This window comes from Giraffa tippelskirchi, chromosome 13 (assembly GCF_054371585.1).
Source record: "Giraffa tippelskirchi isolate mGirTip1 chromosome 13, T2T-mGirTip1v1.2.pri, whole genome shotgun sequence".
Classification (NCBI taxonomy): domain Eukaryota; kingdom Metazoa; phylum Chordata; class Mammalia; order Artiodactyla; family Giraffidae; genus Giraffa; species Giraffa tippelskirchi.
In genome coordinates this window covers 17,309,776-17,329,346 of record NC_137287.1, presented here as the reverse complement: position 1 = coordinate 17,329,346, position 19,571 = coordinate 17,309,776, and the positions used below count along the sequence as shown (strand labels likewise).

General features: G+C 44.3%; 1 long non-coding RNA gene across 1 annotated transcript; it reads right to left on the bottom strand.

The window, feature by feature from the left end:
- Positions 1 to 1,293: 1,293 nt before the first annotated feature.
- Positions 1,294 to 19,311, bottom strand: LOC145531295 (uncharacterized). The gene is made up of 3 exons (XR_014072330.1): positions 18,786 to 19,311; positions 13,974 to 14,166; positions 1,294 to 1,589 (listed from the first exon to the last, which is right to left on the bottom strand). It is a non-coding gene; the product is annotated as an uncharacterized LOC145531295 (long non-coding RNA).
- Between the last annotated feature and the right edge of the window lie 260 nt (positions 19,312 to 19,571).

Here is a 19,571-nt window from a genome sequence, read left to right as displayed (position 1 = left end):
AAGAAGAATATTTCAAGAGAGTGAGAGAGAGAAAGCTGGAAAACAAGAAGATATACTAAAATATTATCAATGGGTACCCCTCATTAGAGGGATTATGAGGAGGGCATGGCAACCCACTCCAGGATTCTTATCTGGAGAATTCCCATGGACAGAGGAACCTGGCAGGCTGCAGTCCATGGGGTTGCAAAGAGTCGGATAGGACTGAGCGACTAAGCATAGAGGGATTACAGGTAAACTTTTTCTTGTCACTTTATATTTTCCAACTTTTTTCCAAAAGCCTATCTTGTTTTCTATTCATGAGAAATATTATTTTTGAAAATAAATTGATTCTATGTGATCATAAAAATTTTGGATATAATGGAACAGACACTAGAAAAATTGGGATATAGTTACAGCCATGTTTATCCAGCATCATCTGAGAATTATTATGTAGAAGGGAATTTTCCATATGACTGGATTATCCCTTTAAGCACTGATATTTTTTAAGGTTTTTCCATATTCTGTATTAATACTAATTAATTTCTATATTCTGCATTCTATATTAATAATTCTAAAATACTTATCTGCTGTCTTAATCTAACAATGATTTTTCTGGATGAGTACAAGGAAGGCTTCGAGGACAATTACTACTTCTAGGCCTTTTTGCTTTTGCATAAAATACCCCAAGTTTTTCATTGTAGCATCACCTTTTTACAGTATTTCTATCTCCTTCCCTCTGTCAAGCTACCAGCAGTCCTAATTTCTTCTTGTAATTGCCTTCTTTCATGTCTCCTCATCTGAGCAAATCAACGGTCAGTTTTGTTGGAAAAATGGCAACAAAGTAATAATAAAGCTAAATATTAGTAAAGTAGCCACATTTAGAATTTGCTACACCTATTTTCACTTCTCAGACCTCTGTTTCGCCTGCCTCTGTGCTCCTCTTTTCTAAAGAGTGAAATTACCAGAGGAGTGAATTTCAGATAAGATACAAGGTCATAGTGATTTCCTAACTGACTTAAAAAGAAAGCTTATTAAAGGTTGAATTCAGGGCAAGCTGACGAAAACTCCAAACTCAGTGTGATCTCAAGCAGGCCTTTTAAGAGCTCTTGAATTGCAATGACTGTTCTCATCGCATCAGAAGCATTCTGCATTCACTCTCCCAAGGGTGGTCCATGGATTAGCATCAGTATCACTTGGGAGCTTGTGGGACATCTCAGGATGCCTCTGAAGCCCTCCCCTGACCTATGGGAGCAGAATCTGCATATTAACAAGATCCCCAAGTGAATCACAAGCAGATCAAAGTTTGAGCAGGACTGAGTTAGAACACACTTAAATTTATTCATCTGTCCCATGGCCCATGCTCTTAAAGCCTATTTGAATAAAAGCAGTTTCTCTCTCTCTTCTTTCTTTTTCTCATTGGGAGCAAGTTGTAAATCATTTTCACTTTACATATATTTCTTTTAAAATGAAGAAAAGTGGAGAATTCCTTCTTCTCCATGTTTCTTACTCATGGGTTCGGCAGCTTCCGAGGGCACTTTTTTCCCTCTGATTTGAAAATTATCAATTCCTTTGGGAACGATAGACACAGAGTTCCAAATTGCGGCTTCTCTCTTGGTCCACAATATAATATTAAACATCAGAGTTGGAGTGGGGTGGGATGGGGAGATGAAAAACAAAGTAATCAACATATAGCATCTGTCATGAATTAAGAGCTTAGTGAATATAAACTTTGTTCTGGTGTTTCAAAAGTATTTTATTCTTTGGCATTTAACAAATTTTTTGAAATTATGACAATCATGATTGAAAACATACATATGTATATATTGCCACCATTATTATAAAAAGAGATATAATCATATTTTTAAATCTCTTAATTAAAACTCATGTGAAAATAGATATGGAAACCAAGATTGAAAAGAATATATCTAGTTGACTCATCAAACTTTTCATTTTCATTCAACTTTTGACTTCATCCTAAGAAATAATTATTGAGAGTCTTATAAATGTACAGCAATGTGGTAGGATGCAAAAATTAAACCTTAGTAGTCCTTAGCCCAGCTGCTTATATATAAATGTAGCTGATTCAATAAATAAGATAGATCCACATTCACGCATGTGTGCTCAGTCATGTCTGACTCTTTCCGACCTCATGGACTGCAGCTCGCCAGGCTCTTCTGTCCATGGAATTTTCCAGGCAAGAATACTGGAGTGGGTTGCCATTTCCTCCTCCACAGGATCTTCCCAACCCAGGCATCGAACCCTCATCTCTTGCATCTCCTGCATTGGCAGGAGGAATCTTGACTGCTTAGCCACCTGGGAAGCCCAGATGCACATTAGTAAGTGTAATCAGAGAAGAAAGTGCCAAGTACCGTAGAGTTTATCAGTTAAGATATTTTAGGTGTAATAAACTGACTCTGGGAATTTAAGCAAAAAAAATATTGAAAGGATATTGGGTGTATATTATTCAGGCTAGGCTAGGCTATGGTGCTGTAACAAACATCCCCCTAATCATTATTTCTAGGTCATGCTACATAGTCCTTGTGGGTCAGCAGAAGTTCTGCTTTTCACCGACTGGGGACCCAGATGAACGGAGGCTCCACAATCTTGTAGCCACATCACCTGAAACGTGTAGCCTCCTTGGGGACCACGCAGGGATCTCTAGAGACTGGAGATTTGCACAGGGGTTTTTTTTCACTGCCTCAGCCTGAAAGTGACACGTGTCATTTCTACTCCATTGTCATTGGTAAGAACTAGTCACATGGTCTGCCCTAACTGCAGGGGACTGGAAATTGTAAGGGGGAAAATGGAATCATTGGTGATCTTATTGTCTCTGCTATAGGTGGGTTCAGAGATTCAAAGAAAGAGCCGAAGAATCACCGCTTGCACTGAACGGGCATGAGAACAGCTTGAGGGACCCGCCTGGCAGGAGTTGTGAGGATGCGGTCAAGCTGCCATTCCTTTGCGGTTTCATGTCACCCATCTCAGGATTTGTACCAGAGGGAGAGAGCAGCTGATTGGCCCAGTCAGGTTTTATGTCACACCCAAGACAGAGGTAAGCGGACGACGTGATTGACAGTTCCACCAAAAAGAAGGAGAAATCATCCATCCAAACAAAATTGGTCCGCTGTTACAATGGAAAGGGAGGGTAAAGGCAGGTGGACAAAAACACACACCTGCTCCAGAGCTGATCCAAATACCCACGTGTTCAGGATTGACATTATCGAGAAGGATTTTATAGAAGAGGTGACATTCAAGCTGAGCCCTGAGGATGGGATAAGTGTGATGAGGAGGAAACCTAATCTAGGCAAAGTGTATGATGCAGAAGAAGAACACCACCTGTAAGAAAGAGGAGACTAGTTGAGTTTGACCAGAAGCAATGGTTTTCAGGCAGCTTTTCACCCCAGCTCTCCCGGTTTGTCTTTGCTCCGCTGGGTATCTGCTCAGGGGACACAAGGAAGTGGGCGCTGGTGGTAATGGCTCAACCTCCATCATGAGTTGGGGGCCTTGGTCTTCTGTGCTGACCAAGATTGTCAGTTCTCCTCCTCGTGGCCTCTGCTGGGGATCACTTACCCTTCCTAATCTCCAGGTGATTAGATCGCTTATCTGATGGCTTAGGGCTCCCGAGGAGGCCCTAAGTGGAATCTGCTGCATTGTCCTGACCCAGAGGGACATAGCATCAGGCCCTCTGCAATCGAAGAGTTAAAGTATTTGACAAGACCTGTGCAGATTCAGAGTAGGAAGGAGCTGCACAAGATTGTGGATTGTGGATCATGGAGATGGGCTCCACTGGGGGCCATCTTTGGAGACCAGGTACCATGGAGGACATACCTACTCTTGGGCCTCTAACTCCCAGCCTCCAGCAGGAGGTATGTGGTGAGAAGTGAGAAGTGGATAATGTTGCAAGAGAGGTAATTAGAGAGCTAGGTTGTCTAGGCACCAAATGTCAGCCAAAAGATTTGACACTTCTGCTTTTCATTTTTTTCCTCCTATTTTTTTTGATCGCGCAGCATGCAAGATCTTAGTTCCCCAACCAGGGGTCAAACCTGGGCCCCCCGCAGTGGAAGTGCAGTATCTTAACCACTTGACCTCCAGGGAAGTCCCCAGAGTCTAAACTTCTAAAACATGAATGAGGGAATTCCCTGGTGGTCCAGCGGTTAGGACTCCACGCTTTCACTGCTGTGTGTCTGAGTTCAGTCTCTGATCGAGGAACTAAGATCCCACAAGCTATGTGGTATGGCCGAAAATTAATAAATAAATAAAATTATAAAATGTAAATGAAAATGATAGTACTGGTGGGGATGGGGGAACAGAGGTTTGCTTTTTCATGAGCCTCCTTCCAGATTTCCCCTGTATGTTTTATTCTCCCAAACTGAATCACATCACTACCCTCTTGGTGCACAGGAGCCTAAGATGGTGAAATCTATCAAAGAGGATTAGCACTGCTGTTTCTGGCTTCAGAACCATGATTCATTCTCTGGGCATGAGCCGTGGAATGAAGTGGGAGGGGAGAAAGGGTACAATGGTGGTGAGCAGGCTAAATACAGGAGCTGTCAATAGCAACAAAAAGCAGTGTGTTGCTTGAGTTCTGCTGATAGGGAGGTAGGGCTTGGACTAGGGCAGAAGCAGCAGGGAGAAGGAAATACGGCAAATGTGAAAAAGAATAGAGGAGTAGAGTGGGAAGACCATGGTGGCTCATGGCTGTCTTTCATGAGAGAGCAGGGAAAAGAGAGAGACAGACAAGGGGAAGTCAAAAATGGAGACATGGTTTCCAGCTTGCTTCACTGGATGGCGACACCATGAACTGAGGCTGAGAATACAGAAGGAGAAGTCAGGTTCGAGAAAGATGTTGAGCTTGGCCTTCGGCAGTTGGAGTTTGAGAGATAATGAGGGGGAAATGTATGCAAAGAGTGGGTAGTGAAACGCTGCAGCTTGGGAGGACGGGCAGGGCTAGATGTAGAGACTGAAATTGTAGTCAAAACCACACTATCAAATTATGTCCGTACAAACTCCAAAAGAAGGCCCATCTGAGCACTTACAGAGGTGTCTTCTGGTAAGAGGGATTGGGCGGGTGGCGTGCGGGGGAGTAGATCCAAGGAAAAAACATTCGCTGACCTTACATCCTTTTGTGTCATTGAAGTTTTGATAACAGACATCGATCCAATAACGGAAATGTAAGTTTGTAAATGAGCTGAACAAGAAGGAAAGCGCTGGAAGGAAAAGAAGAGGATGTGGTGAATGATCCCATTTCGAGGGCAGGATGAAAAGAAAGAGGAAAAGATGATCAGAGTGTCTGTATAGAATCTTGTGGGCTTCCCAGGTGACTCAGTGGTAAAGAATCCACTTGCCAATGCTGGAGACCTGGGTTCGATCCCTGGGTCGGGGAGATCTCCTGGAGGAGGAAATGGCAACCCCACTTCAGTATTCTTGCCTAGGAAATCCCCTGGACAGAGAAGCCTGGCAGGTCTACAGTCTGTGGGGTCGCAAAGAGTCAGACACAACTTAGCAAGTAAACAACAATAACATGGAATCTGGTAAATCCATGCAGGAGAACATTTGAGGAAGAATGGGAGATTGCAGAGGTGGAGGAGACTGGGTGGGGCCTGGTGGGGGGGAAAGGCCTTTGTGTTGAAGCTGCTGCTGTTGACTCTAGAAAGTTCTACAAGTGTGGAGATGAAATACGGTCACATACACAGCACTGTGGTGACATAAGGAGAGAACACGGTGGCTCAAGAAAGCACTAGGGGCTGAGAAATGATATTTCTTAGCTACAGGAGGTCAATCACATCCTTAAAATGTATCATCCCATCCCTCTTCACATTGTCGCCAGTTTTTGACCTGTGGGACACCCCCCCCCCCCCGCACCATGTATAAGTGCTAGATGAACCTGAACGAGGCACACACCAGTTATTCCTGTAACATCCTGCAACACCATGGGACCGGTAGTTGTTGTGGTAAAAGTACGTTGTGCATTTGTCTTTCCCACGAAATTTTTTCTAGCCACAAAATTAACCAGAAACAAAGAGAGGCATAACCCCTGCCTCCCCCTCCCCCTTTTCTCAGCAACAGAGAGACGAAGTCTCTGATACAAGAGGATGAATAACATGCCAAAGCTAAGTTAGAAATACTATCGAAACAAGGTGAGGATAGGTATGGGTTTCTTCGCCAGCCCACGGCAGGCTGACCCCCGTGTTGCAATTTCAATTAAGGAAGGCCTCGGATTGAACGAACAGGACTGTGTGATCAGATGGAGGGCAAACTAAGCCCAAGGGGTTTGGATTGTTCACTCGTGAGTGATTCCTCCCTCCCTTGTGTGTTTTCTTTGGCTGTGCGTTCGCCTGCTCTCTGATGGGTACACTGCAGAACTGCCCATGAGGCCAACACATGTATTAGTGGAACAAGAAACATTACCTATCTATGACCTTCTTTCAATAGTTACTGAGCATAAATTTCTACAATAACGTATTCAATGGAATGGCTTTCCAGGTGGCACAAGAGGTGAAAAACCCGCCTGCCAATGCAGGAGACACAAGAGATGCGGGCTCAATCCCTGGGTTGGGAAGATCCCCCAGAGGAGGGCACGGCAATCCACTCCTGGATTCTTGCCTGGAGAATCCCGTGGACAGAGGAGCCTTGCAGACTACAGTCCATACGGTTGCAAAGAGTTGGATACGACTGAAACAGCTTAGCACGCACACATTCAATGGAATACTTTCAGCTGCTAATACCAGAATCCGCAACTCAAAGTAACCCTCATAATAAGGACATTTCAAATCCACCTTAACAGTGTTCTAAGATAGGGAATTCCTAGATTGGGGCAGCAATTCAACAGTGTCATAAAGCTCCCTGACCCTTGCATCTTTCTGCTCTGACATTTTCAGCATGTTGACTTTTGATTTTAGCTCTGCCCTCGTTGTCACAGTATGGCTGCCACAGCTCCAAGCATCACCTCTCTCTCTTTAATAGTGTCCAAGGTCTCTATCTTTCTGTCTTTTTATCAGTGAGGAAAATCTTTCCCAGAAGCCTCTTGCATACTTTTATTCAGGTCCTGTTGTTCAAAACTGGGGCACATTTTCATATCCTAGCTGCAAGCAAGGCTGGGAAGGTGAGTACTTTGCGTTTTCAGTTTCTAGAGCAGAAAAAAAAGGAGCTGAAAATGACTTTTGGGTAGGCAGCCAAACATCCACAACAAGTAACAATAATGCTACTAACAAGTAATAGTAACTAATATTACTTAAGTTACTGGTATGAGACAGGCACTCTTCTAAGAAATTAATGTTTTACCTTTGTTCATCCAAACCAAACTACTATGAGACGGGTCTCATTTTAGAGAGGCTGGGAGAGGTTTCAAAAATTTGCCTTGGTTACACCATTAGAAAGTCCCCTCTCAGGCTTTTGGAGACCAAGGTCAGCGAGACATTTCTTGATCTCAGAAGACTCATAATTCAGAGGAAGATCCAAGCCAGAAAGTAAATCATTGCAATGTGGTGAGGTAGGTGCTGATAGATGCATAATAGGGTGTGAGTTAGTAAGAAACCATCTGGCCTCAGCATCCCTTGCCCCCTCCCCTGGGCAAGCAAGACCACCCTGTGTTTCCAGTGAAAGCTCCCAGGGAGGAAAGGATCAGAGAGAAGAGCTTAGAGGAGATGAGCAGAAGCAGCCAGTTCTCCAACTGGGAAGAGGGAGATGAGGGCATTTGGGGATCATCTGACAGTGCTGTGAAAGCACTGGGAGGTGACAGGATCCCAGATGGCATGATCCCAGATGGCATGATGATGTGATGCTATGAGGGGATGCTTCACTCAGCCACTGCCAGACACTCGTGCCCTCCTGCTGGGAGGGACCCCGGAGGACACCCACCTTCCAGGGTCTGGCAGGATTGGACAATAGCCTCTTGGTGGTGCCCGGAGGGCTCTGCATAATTGTCTGCACTGCAAACATGCCTCCACCCTCTGTCTCACCCTGGAAGCTGAAAGAGTCTACAGCAACTACTTAGAGGGATTTATTATGCTCTGGGGCATGAGCTCTTAGCACCAGACTTAATTTTATTGTGGAACAACAAATTCCTGCCTTGTGTCGTACCTCCAAAGAGAGAGCCAGCCTGACTTTACAACTGCATGCACAGATAGATGGAAATGCTAAAAAAAAGAATCGCTGTCTCTGCCATGGGAGGAGGGATCCAGGAATATCTTCACAGATGAAGCACAGGTGAAGCAGGGTACTGAAGGACGAACAGGAGTTCACTAGGCAGGGACAAGAGGGCTTCCCTGGTGGCTCAGATGGTAAAGCATCTGCCTGCAATGCAGGAGACCCAGATTCGATCCCTGGGTCGGGAAGATCCTCTGGAGAAGGAAATGGCAACCCACCCTAGTATTCTTGCCTGGAAGATTCCATGGACGGAGGAGCCTGGTAGGCTATAGTCCATGGGATTGCAAAGAGTCGTACACGACTGAGCAAGGGACAAGAGAGGAAAAAGATCTAGGCAAAGTCAAAGAGGTATGAAAGACTTTGCTCCTCCTCAGAACTGTCAATATTCTGAGCATCGGGCAAATGGCATTGAAGTCAGGTGATGACTCTGGTGAAGAAGACATCGGGGTTTTACCTTTTTTTTTTAACTTTTTATTTTGTATTGGAGTATAGCCAATTAACAATGTTGTGGTAGTTTCAGGTGGACAGCAAAGGAACTCAGCCATACGTATACATGTATCCATTCTCCCCCAAACTCCCCTTCTATCCAGGCTGCCACATAACATTGAGCAAAGTTCCCTGTGCTATACAGTAGGTCCTTGTTAGTTATCCATTTTACTTATTTTATTTTTGGTTGTCCTGGGTCTTCCTTGGTGCTCATGGGCTTTCTCTAGTTGCTGTGATCAGGGGCTACTCTCTAGTTGCCGTGCATGGATTGCTCATTGAAGTGACTTCTCTTTTTGCAGAACTTGGGCTCTCTAGGGACATGGGCTTCAGTAGTTGTAGCATGCGGGCTCAGCAGGTGTGGTGCACAGGCTTAATTGCTCCTTGGTATGTGGAATATTCCTGGACCAGGGATCAAACCCATGTTCCTTGCATTGGCAGGTGAATTCTTCCCCACTGTACCACCAGGGAAGTCCTGATTATCCATTGTAAATATAACGGTGTGTACATGTTGATCCCCTGAAGTTTTATCTTAATCTCCAAGACCATGAGTAGGTAAGCCCACCTCTTAAAACTGCAGAAGCGAGTTTGAATGAGAATTTTCCAAACCTGCACTTTTACATAGGAGAACATTTTCTTATTCAGGAAACCCTCCATAAGCTGATATTAACTGTAACTCCAATATAAAAATCAGATGTAATAGGGACACATTTTTCCTTGACCACAACTGTCTTGAACATGATTTCACTAAAAAATTAAATTAAGCCCGACCCTGTATGCCCAGCGGCAAGGCTGCTGGGAAACCTAACCTCCGTCAGAATGGGAGAACTCTATCACATCCGGAGTCGAGTGAAAATCCAAAGTCTAATCCGGCCCATATGGCGGATGAGAGCCTTGTGGTTTTCATCCACACAGATGACTTCCAGAATGTTGGCTGCCTTCTGCTGTCACCCCCAAGCTGACTCCCTGATGGAGGAGACAGGATTCTTCATGTGGCCCAGAATCCCTGGGGACACTAAGCAGCTGTTTCCCACTGAGCTGAGCACAGGTTCCATCTATTCCCCCCCAGGACCTCCCACCAGCCCTGTTCCCAGGGTGGAGAATCAGCCCAGTTCAGCCCACTTCTTGAGGCTCCGACCTCCTCCCCAGGCAGGCTGTCTCCAACTAAAACCTGAAGTACCTTGCGACTTCCCTGGTGGTCCTGTGGTTGGGAGTCTGCCTTCCAATACAGGGCGTGTGGGTTTGATCCCTGGTTGGGGAACTAAGATCCCATATGCCTTAGGGCAACTGAGCCCAAGCGCTGCAGAGCCCATGTGTCACAACTAAGACCCAGCCAAATAAATAAATAAATACCAAAAATAAAAAACATTTAAATGCCTTGTGTCTGTTAGTCCCTCAGTCGTGTCTGATTCTGCGACCCCATGGACTGTAGCCCATCAGGCTCCTCTGAACATGGAATTTTCCAGGCAAGAATACTGGAGCAGATTGCCATTAAGTGCCTTAACTGGATCTAAAGCGGTGTTTTTTCAAACTGAAGGTCATGACCCATCAGTAGCTTATCAAGTCAATTTTCTGGGTCATGACTTCTAATGCTTTCACCATTATATTTATTGAAATGGCAACCCACTCCAGTACTCTTGCCTGGAAAATCCCATGGACGGAGAAGCTGGATAGGCTATAGTCCATGGGGTCGCAAAGAGTCGGTCACGACTTCACTTTCACTTTCACTATTATTATGTAAGATTTGAAGGGTGGAATGACTCACTTTTTAAAACGTTATTGATTGATTTTTGGCTGAGCTGGGTCTTCATTGCTGCGAGGGCTTCCTTTAGTTGTGGCGAGCGGGGGCTACTCTTCATTGTGGTGCCTGGGCTTCTCATTTCAGTGGTTTCTCTTGTGGAGCATGGGTGTGCAGGCATCAGTATTTGTGGCACAGGGGCTTAGGCGCCCTGAGGCATGTGGAATCCTCTCAGACCCAGGATAGAACCCAGATCCCCTGGCATGGTAGGCGGATTCTTAACTATTTTTTATTTAATGAATTGTCTGTTTTGGTCATGCATACATTTTTATCAGTCACCTATATCTTTTTGATGACTTTGCCAAACATCTGATTATGAACTTATTCAAACATACAAAAAAGATGTAAAAAGACGTATTTCCACCATCAGATTCCACTATCTAAATATATTAAAATTTTTTGGATGAAGATTAAGTTTTAGATTCATTTTTAGATTATTTTTAGATTAATTTTTTACATTATAGTTTACCTACCATAAGATTCACCTACTTAGCGTACAGTTCAGTGAATTTTGACAAATATAGTCAAACAGCCACCACCACAATCATGTCTCAGGGCAGTGCCTTCACCGCAAGAAAATTCCCCCTGCCCTTTTGCAGTGATCCTGCTTCCCACATGGTCCCTGGCAACCACTGATCTGGTTCCTGGCAACCACTGGTCTAGCGTCTCTCCCTAGAGTCTGTCATATAAACAGAACTATACGGTTGGTGGCATTTTTGAGTCTGGCTTCTTTCATAATACATCATGTTTTGGAGATTTTTCCATAGTGTTTCATGTACCCGAAGATTCTTCCTTTTGACTGTTGAATAGCACTCCATTGTGTGGATGAACTGAGGTTCCTGTAGTCATTCACCAGCTGGGGAACATCTGGTTTCTAGCAGTTATAAATAAAATCACTGTAAACATTTGCAGACAGATTGCTGTGTGAAGCTGAGTTTTCATCTCTCTAGGATAAATATCTCAGAGAGGAAAAGTGGGTTGTATAGTAAAGCATGTTTTATTTTATGAGAAACTGGCCAACTGTTTTCCAAATGACGGTAACATTTTGCATTTCCACCAGAAGTTGTGAGAATTCCAGTTGTTTCACCAGCACGTGCAATTATGATATATTTTTTTAAATTTAATGTGAAAACACGAGCCATTCTAATGTGTGTTGAGGTATCTCATTGTGATTTTAATTTGTAGTTCCCTAATGACATGATGCTGAGCATCTTTTCATATGTTTATTTGCTATATGTGTACATGTATTGGTCTGTTCGAGTCTTTTGCCCATTTAAGAACCTGAGTTGTTTTTCTACTGAGTTTTAGAGCTCTTTATATTACAGACACAGTCCTTTACTAGATATACAGTTTGCAGATATTTTCTCACTGTGTGTGGCTTGCCTCTTTACTTCCTTAGTAGTATCTTTTGAAGAAGAGAAATGTTTCATTTTGGTGAAGTGCAATTTGTCAATTTATCAGTTGTTTCACTTATATCTACATTAACATGTTCAAACAGCTTTATTGAGGTAAAAACCATACAATTCAGCCATTTAAAGTATATAATTCAATCACTTTAGCGTATTCACAGATTTGTGCAACCTTCACCACAATCAAGTTCATTACCTTTTCATTAGCCCAAGAAGAAACCCTGTATTCTTTAACCATCAGGATCCTGCCCTCTCATCCCCATGCCAATCTCTGGGCAGCAGGATCCATATCCTGCCTCTTTCGATTTGCCTTTTTTGGACATTCTGTATATACAGAATCCCCTATATATGGTCCTGCACAGGTGGCTTCTTTCACTTGGCATGTTTTCAAGGTTTATCCATGTTGACTCATGTATCAGTACTTCATTTCTTTCTATTCCCAAATAATATTCTCCTGAATGAATAGGCTACATTGTGTTTATCCGCTATCAGTCAATGAACCTTTGTGTTGTTTCCACCTTTGGGCAATTATGAACAAACTTCCTGTTGTGTGCAAGTTTTTGTTGTTGTTTACATATTCTAGGTACAAGTCTCTTATCAGATCTATGATTTGCAAAAATCTTCTTTGATTCTGGGGATTGTCTTTTTGGTTTCTTAATGGTGTCCTTTAAAGCCCCAAACCTTTTAAATTTGATGTTGTAAAATTTACTTTTTTTTCCTCTTGTTGATTATGCTTTTTTGTGTCATAACTTAGAAACCGTTGCCCAATTTAAGGCCAGGAAGGTTTACATCTATGTATTCTGGTGGCTCAGTGGTAAAGAATCTACCAGCCAATGCAGGAGACGCAAGTTAGATCCTGGGTGGGGAAGATCCCCTGGAGGCGGAAATGGCAACCCACTCCAGCATTTTTTCCTGGAGAATCCCATGGACAGAGGAGCCTGGTGGGCTACAGTCCCTGGGATCACAAAGAGTTGGACGTAACTTAGCAACTCAACAACAATAACAATTCTTCTAAGAGTCTTATGGTTTAACTCTCACATTAAGGTCCTAAATCTGTTTTAAGATAATTTTTGTATCTGATGTGAGGTAAGGATCCAACTTCATTCTTTTGTATGTGAATACCCAGTTCTTCCAGCACCATTTATGAAAAGGTGGCTCTTTCCTCATTGAATTGTCCTGTCATGCTTTGACAATTTATATTTACTTTATCACTTACCTGTAAACATTTTCATTCCTCTATCCACCCACCAATCTATTTTATTTTCTGATGCATTTCAGAAAGTGCATTGCAGACACCAGCATACTTTCTCCTAACATTTTAGCATGCATATCATCAACTATAGTTCACTATTTGTCCACGATTTTTTCTTTTTCTGTAAAATTTACATACAATGAAATATACAAAGCTTAAGTGTACCACTTGATGAGTTTTGACAGATGCACTCGCCTGTGTATGCAAATTCCTTATCAAGATATAGAACGTCAACACCAACCCCAGAAAGTTCCCTCCCATGCATTTATTTTTATGTATTTATTTTTGACAAATGCATGTGGCCATGTAACCACCACCTTAATCAAGATACAGAACATTTCCATCTCCTAAGGAAGCTCTCTTTCACTTCTTTGCTTTTAATCTCGCCCCACCCCATCCGCAGCCCAGACAGCCACTGATCTCATCTGTACCACTGTAGATTAGTTTTGTCTGTTACAGAATTGCATATAAATGAAATCATATCATGTGCACTATTTTGTGATAAGCTTACTTCATCCCTGACCAACATCGGAAAAACAAAATAGAACAGAACACAGCAGAACGATTGGCAAGTTGCTTTGTGAAATATTGCTCTGTTGATCTTTGTTTCACACATACACACATGCACGTGTGTGTGCGCGTGTGTGTGTGTGCACGCGTGATCGTACTGAGCCAAAATAGAAAATGCATTTCTCACTGTGGGTTATAGTCAAAATGATTTAAAAGCAACTGTACTCCTGAACCAAAACTCCCGTGTTTTTTTTCTACCTGTCTTGTCACTCTCCTTGCCCGTCACCTTCCTTGATCTCCTATCAATTACCCCAGTAATTGGTCTCCTCTTAACACCTTTGCAAAATCTGTTTCTTCCCTCAGGTTACTGTTCCCACCTCATTTCACTCACACTCACATTGGAGAACTCCTGCTCATCCGTAGGTTGCTCCAGGGTTGGCTCTTCTTCCAGAAAACTTCAGTTTTCATGCTTCCCTCTCAGAACTGGTATAACATTGTGCCCTAATTACTTGGCCACGCTTTCCTCCAGCAGACCACAAGCTCCTTGGGGACAGGAACTGTGTCTTTTTTACCTTTACAGTCTCTAGCTCCTAGAATGTGAGGACATACAATAGGCATCAATAAATGTTCACTGAATGAATGAATAAACCCCAGGGTTCTGGGTGGCAGGGTTTGTTTTTTTTATAATTGGAATATAATTGCTCTATAATGTTACATTAGTTTCTGTTGTTCAATGACATGAATCAGCTATATGTATACATATATCCTCTCCCTCTTGAGCCTCCCTGCAACTGCCCCCCCATCCTACTTCTTTAGTCATCACTGGGTTTTATATAAACCAGCCTGATTTTTTTCCCCAAGGGCCCACTCCTGCATATTTTATTGTCCTGTATGTCTCTGATTTCTTAACCATCATTTTTTATGACCTCCTTCAATCACCCTGAGACCTTAGTCTTTCAACTCTCTTCTCTCCATGCCCCATGCTAGTCCTTTCATCCTTGTAACTTCCTCCCAGACATGCTGAGGCAAACAACTGTCATTATGAGGATGACATTGTATCCTTATCTTTGGGGCCTTTGCCCCAGAACGGCCCCCATCTTCCAAGGAGATGTTAATTCTATGACTGTGGATATGGGCACAGGTATGTAAGATGTAAAAGCACATGTGCACAGAGAGATGGGTGTCCCAATGCAGGGACATGGGTTCGATCCCTGGTCCGGGAAGATCCCACATGCCATGGGACAAGTAAGCGCGTGTGTCACAACTGCTGAAGCCTGCATACAGCAAAATGAAGACCCAGCACAGCCAAAAATAAAAAAGTCTGAAGACACAGACAGCACTAAAGGACGTCACCAAGGACAAACAGCGTTGATCGTGCAGAGGATGAAAGAACACCCAGGAATAAAGTCTGGAACCAGGAGGCCACTCCATTTAGGAAATGTACTCTAGGAAGGCAGGGCACGTGTTGGCTTTTCCCATGTTGGAAGAATCCGGTACTCTAGTGCCTCCTTGCTGAACAGCTGGAGGGCAGGAGTGGGTGCCATCCTGTTGACAGCTTTGCAGTGGCACATTCTTCCTTCCTTCCACTGGAGATTAACCACTACAAGTATTTCCTTGCACAGGCTGAGCACCCAGTTTAGGACTGCAAATGTTAAGACTGGAAAGATAACAGGTAAAAACAGGGCTTGTCACCTGGCAACAAGGGGACAAGTATGTGCGGGTGACAAACCACCGATATCCACAACAAATAAAGCCACAGTTCCTGCAGCTTCGGCCAACTAGGTGAAGAGAACAGAGCCATGCCAGCTGACAGGTGGTAGTGCTGCTGGCAGGTGAGGCCATTCTGGGAACACAGAAACATCACAGGAAAGCATGAGATATGGAGGCCCCATGTGTCGAGAGCTGGTTTCCTCGTTCTTTAACTGTCCGGGCTTCAGTTCCTCCTTGGTCACTTCCCCCTGGACAGTTGAGGGTGACTCACTGACCTTTCTAGGTCTCAGCCGCCTCAACCATCCCATTGGCCGCACCTTCATTCATTCATTCACTCTCCAGGCCATCTGTGGGTGCTGGGGACACAAGACCATTGTTTGCAGCTGTATGCCTGTACCTAGCACAATGCCTGGCACATAGTAGGTGCTCAATAAATATTGCTTCAAGGAGGAAATGAACAAGACAGAGTCACAGTCCACAAAGAGCTCACTGTCTAATAGAGGAAGCAAAACACAAAATCACAGGGTGCCCCAAACGCCTACACAAGGTCACTGGGTAAGTGCTCATAGGCATACAGAAGAGGAACCCCATCTGGGAAGCTCAAGACTTCTCCTCTGAGGAGGTGTCAGGCTTTCAAAAGAGAAGGTGGTTTCTGAAGAATGAAGAATGGAGGAAGAGCACAGCCAGGAACAGTGATGGAGAAGGGAAAGCTCATATCATTAACCACTTACTATGGGCTGGAAATTTTATACTTGCCAAAGAATTGATGCTTTTGAACTATGGCGTTGGAGAAGACTCTTGAGAGTCCCTTGGACTGCAAGGAGATCCAACCAGTCCATCCTAAAGGAAATCAGTCCTGAATATTCATTGGAAGGACTGATGTTGAAGCTAAAACTCCAATACTCTGGCCACCTGATGCAAAGAACTGACTCATTTGAAAAGACCCTGATGCTGAGAAAGATTGAAGGTGGGAAGAGAAGGGGATGACAGAGGATGAGATGGTTGGATGGCATTACCGTCTCCATGGACATGAGTCTGAGTAAACTCAAGGAATTGGTGACGGACAGGGAGGCCTGGCTTGCTGCATGCAGTCCATGGTGTCGCAAAGAGTCGGACACGACTGAGCAACTGAACTTACCATCTTGGAAAGGATTAGAATCTATCCATGATGACATAGGAGGGCGCTGCCTCTTGGCACTCCTAGAGTCCTTCCGTCTCTTGCTCTCCTGTCTGCTGGGCCTCAGCTCACACATGGATGATTGCAACACCCCAGCTGCTAACCAGCTGTGTCTCCTTCGGGTTCACCATCCATGCAACTGCCAGAGGGATTGTTCTAAAACCCACAGTTGAACCTCTCTTGCCTTGGTTTGAAAACCTTTTTTTAAATACTTATTTTATTTTTTGGCTGTTGCAGCACACAGGCTTCTCTAGTTGCAGTGCACAGGTTTAGCTGTCCTGTGGATCAAACCCGTGTCCCCTGCATTGGAAGACGGATTCTTAACTACTGGACCACCAGGGAAGTCCCAATTTGGAATCTTTTTTTAACTTTATTTATTTTTTAATTGAGGATAATTGCTTTTACAGAATTTTGTTGTTTTCTGCCAAATATCCTATTTGGAATCTTTTGATGCTGCACATCACCCGAGGCTAGTGATCAAGACCTTTGTAACATGGCCCTAAGCTGGATTGCTTGCCCCAGCCAGGCACTCCCTGAGATATATGTGCACATCCCCACCCCTCGCTCATGCTGCTTTTTCAGCCCGGATGCCCATCTTTTTTCTAGCCTCCTTCAGAATGCTTCATGTATGGATGTGAGAGTTGGACGGTGAAGAAAGCTGAGTGCCTAAGAATTGATGCTTTTGAACTGTGGTGTTGGAGAAGACTCTTGAGAGTCCCTTGGACTGCAAGGAGATCCAATCAATCCATCCTAAAGGAGATCAATCCTGGCTGTTCATTGGAAAGACTGATGTTGAAGCTGAAACTCCAATACTTTGGCCACCTCATGCGAAGGGTTGACTCATTGGAAAAGACCCTAATGCTGGGTAGGATTGGCGGCAGGAGGAGAAGGGGATGACAGAGGATGAGATGGTTGGATGGCATCACTGACTCTACAGACATGGGTTTGGGTAGATCCCAGGAGTTATTGATAAACAGAGAGGCCTGGCGTGCTGCAATTCATGGGGTCGCAAAGAGTCACACACGACTGAGCGACTGAACTGAACAGAACTCAGAATGCTTCCACGAAAGCTCTCTCCTTTTCAGAGATGCCTTCAGGACCCATTTCGGAGGCCTCCCTCCTTGGAAGTCCCCGTGCTTTCTGTTTGCATAGTCTTATCCCTGATCACAATCTGGTTGTATTCAGTCTGACTATCTCTTGAGTCCTCCTTGCTCTGAACTACAGGTCACCATCAGGGGAAGAGAAAGAAGACAAGTAAGGCTGGGTCTTTGCCCTTGGGAAGCCCACTGTCTCATGGGAGGGTCTCCTGAGAGCCCTGTGGTCAAATTACCTTTTAAAGATTGGAAACCTGTTTCCTTTGACCCAGTGGTTCTAAACCAGGGACTACCCCCAACTGCCACTCCAGTGGGCATTTGGCAAAGTTTGGAGACATTTTGGTTGCTACAATGGGCAGATGCATCTGGAATCTAGTGGGTAGAGGTCAAGGATGCAGCTAAATATTTCACAATTCACGGGACACACTCTTATGGCAAAGAATTACTCAGATCAAAATGTCAGTAGTACCAGAGTTGAGAAACTCTGGTTTAACCTTTAAGCAGTGGAGAGCCACAGGGAGAAGTTCACCTACAAGAGAGAGATTTAACTCTGTGAACTCTGATAGCTGAGCCCATGATGACTTAGAGGAAGGCAGCCCTTGGAGACAGTATAATTCAGGACTTTTTCCCCTTTCTCCCAGGAAATCAGTGAAGTAAGCAGGCCTTGAGCCAGAAACACTAAGCTCGGTAAACATTGCTCCCAGATGGCAAAATGGTGCATGTTGCAACAAGCACGGTGTTGCAACATCAATTAAGTTTCTGAGAAGAGTTTCTTTCTCCTGAGGAAGCGTGCTCACTCAGCACTCATCAGCTATGCGATCTTAAGCAAGTTTCATACCCTCTCTGTGCCTTCTCCTCCTCTGTAAATGGACCTAACAATAGTACCTAGTTCCTAGAGTTTTTGTGAGGATTAATTAGTATACAACAAGAGCCTTCAACAGAGTCTACACAGTGTGGTACACAGTGCCACACTGCTACATAAATGTTAGCTCTTAACATCATCCTCTCATCACCTCCACCATCACCACCTCCATTCTTATCACCATCATCACCCTCAACTTCATCATCCCCATCACTATCATCACCACCATCATCACAAACGTCATCATCCCGGCCACCACCACCAAGATTATCCCCATCAGCACCACCATTGTTGTCAACATCATCATTATCACCATCATGATCATCATTGCTTTCTTTTGGAAGAAACCTAATTTCTTGGCCCCACCTTATTTGTGGTTTGATTGGATGTCAGTCAGCCCCAAGGGTGGTAGCAAAAGGGATCCACCCTCAGCCGCACTGACCCCTCGGACCGGTAGTCTCTCGGCTATGTCTGCAGAGCTTGGTTCAAGGTTGTTAGCAATTCCTCATGTCCTCAGTCCCCAAAACCAGGTGAGCCAGGCCAGCCTGGAGGCCCTAGTCAGCTCCAGTTCTTACAATAAACTCCCTGGATCTGTTCTGTTAAACTTCAAAATGACAAAAAGCCGAGTCATAGAAGCATAAACAGTCAAAATTTCTCCCGTGGAGAAATGGTGTCTGGAAGTTGACCGCAGCTGGTGTGATTTAGCTGCGGTTCAGAGATGTCAGGGCCCCCATGTCGGGAAAATTCTTCTCTCCTTCCAGAATTTCAGATATCAGTGGTTGCTGGAGTTGCTTCTGTAGTTCGCAGACTCTAGAACATCCATGCTGCGGTTGTCTTAGTCTCGTCTCATGGCAGCAAGATGGTCTGTGTTCACAGCAGTAAGACCCCTTCTGTCACGTAATGCTAATGGTTGCCCCGGAAGCACTTCCCTCATAATACACGGACTTCCTCGGACAGTTTGTTGGCAGAGCTGAGTCACCCAGTGACCCCCTCAGACAAGGGAGGCTGGGAAAGTTGGAATGGGATTGTCGTGATTGGCTGAAACAAATCATGCTTCATTACCTCAGGGAGGACACATGGCTGCCTTGATGAAGTCTGGGTACAGTTGGCAAGAAAAAAAAGGAAGATTGGTATTGTGGGTCAGTAGCAGAT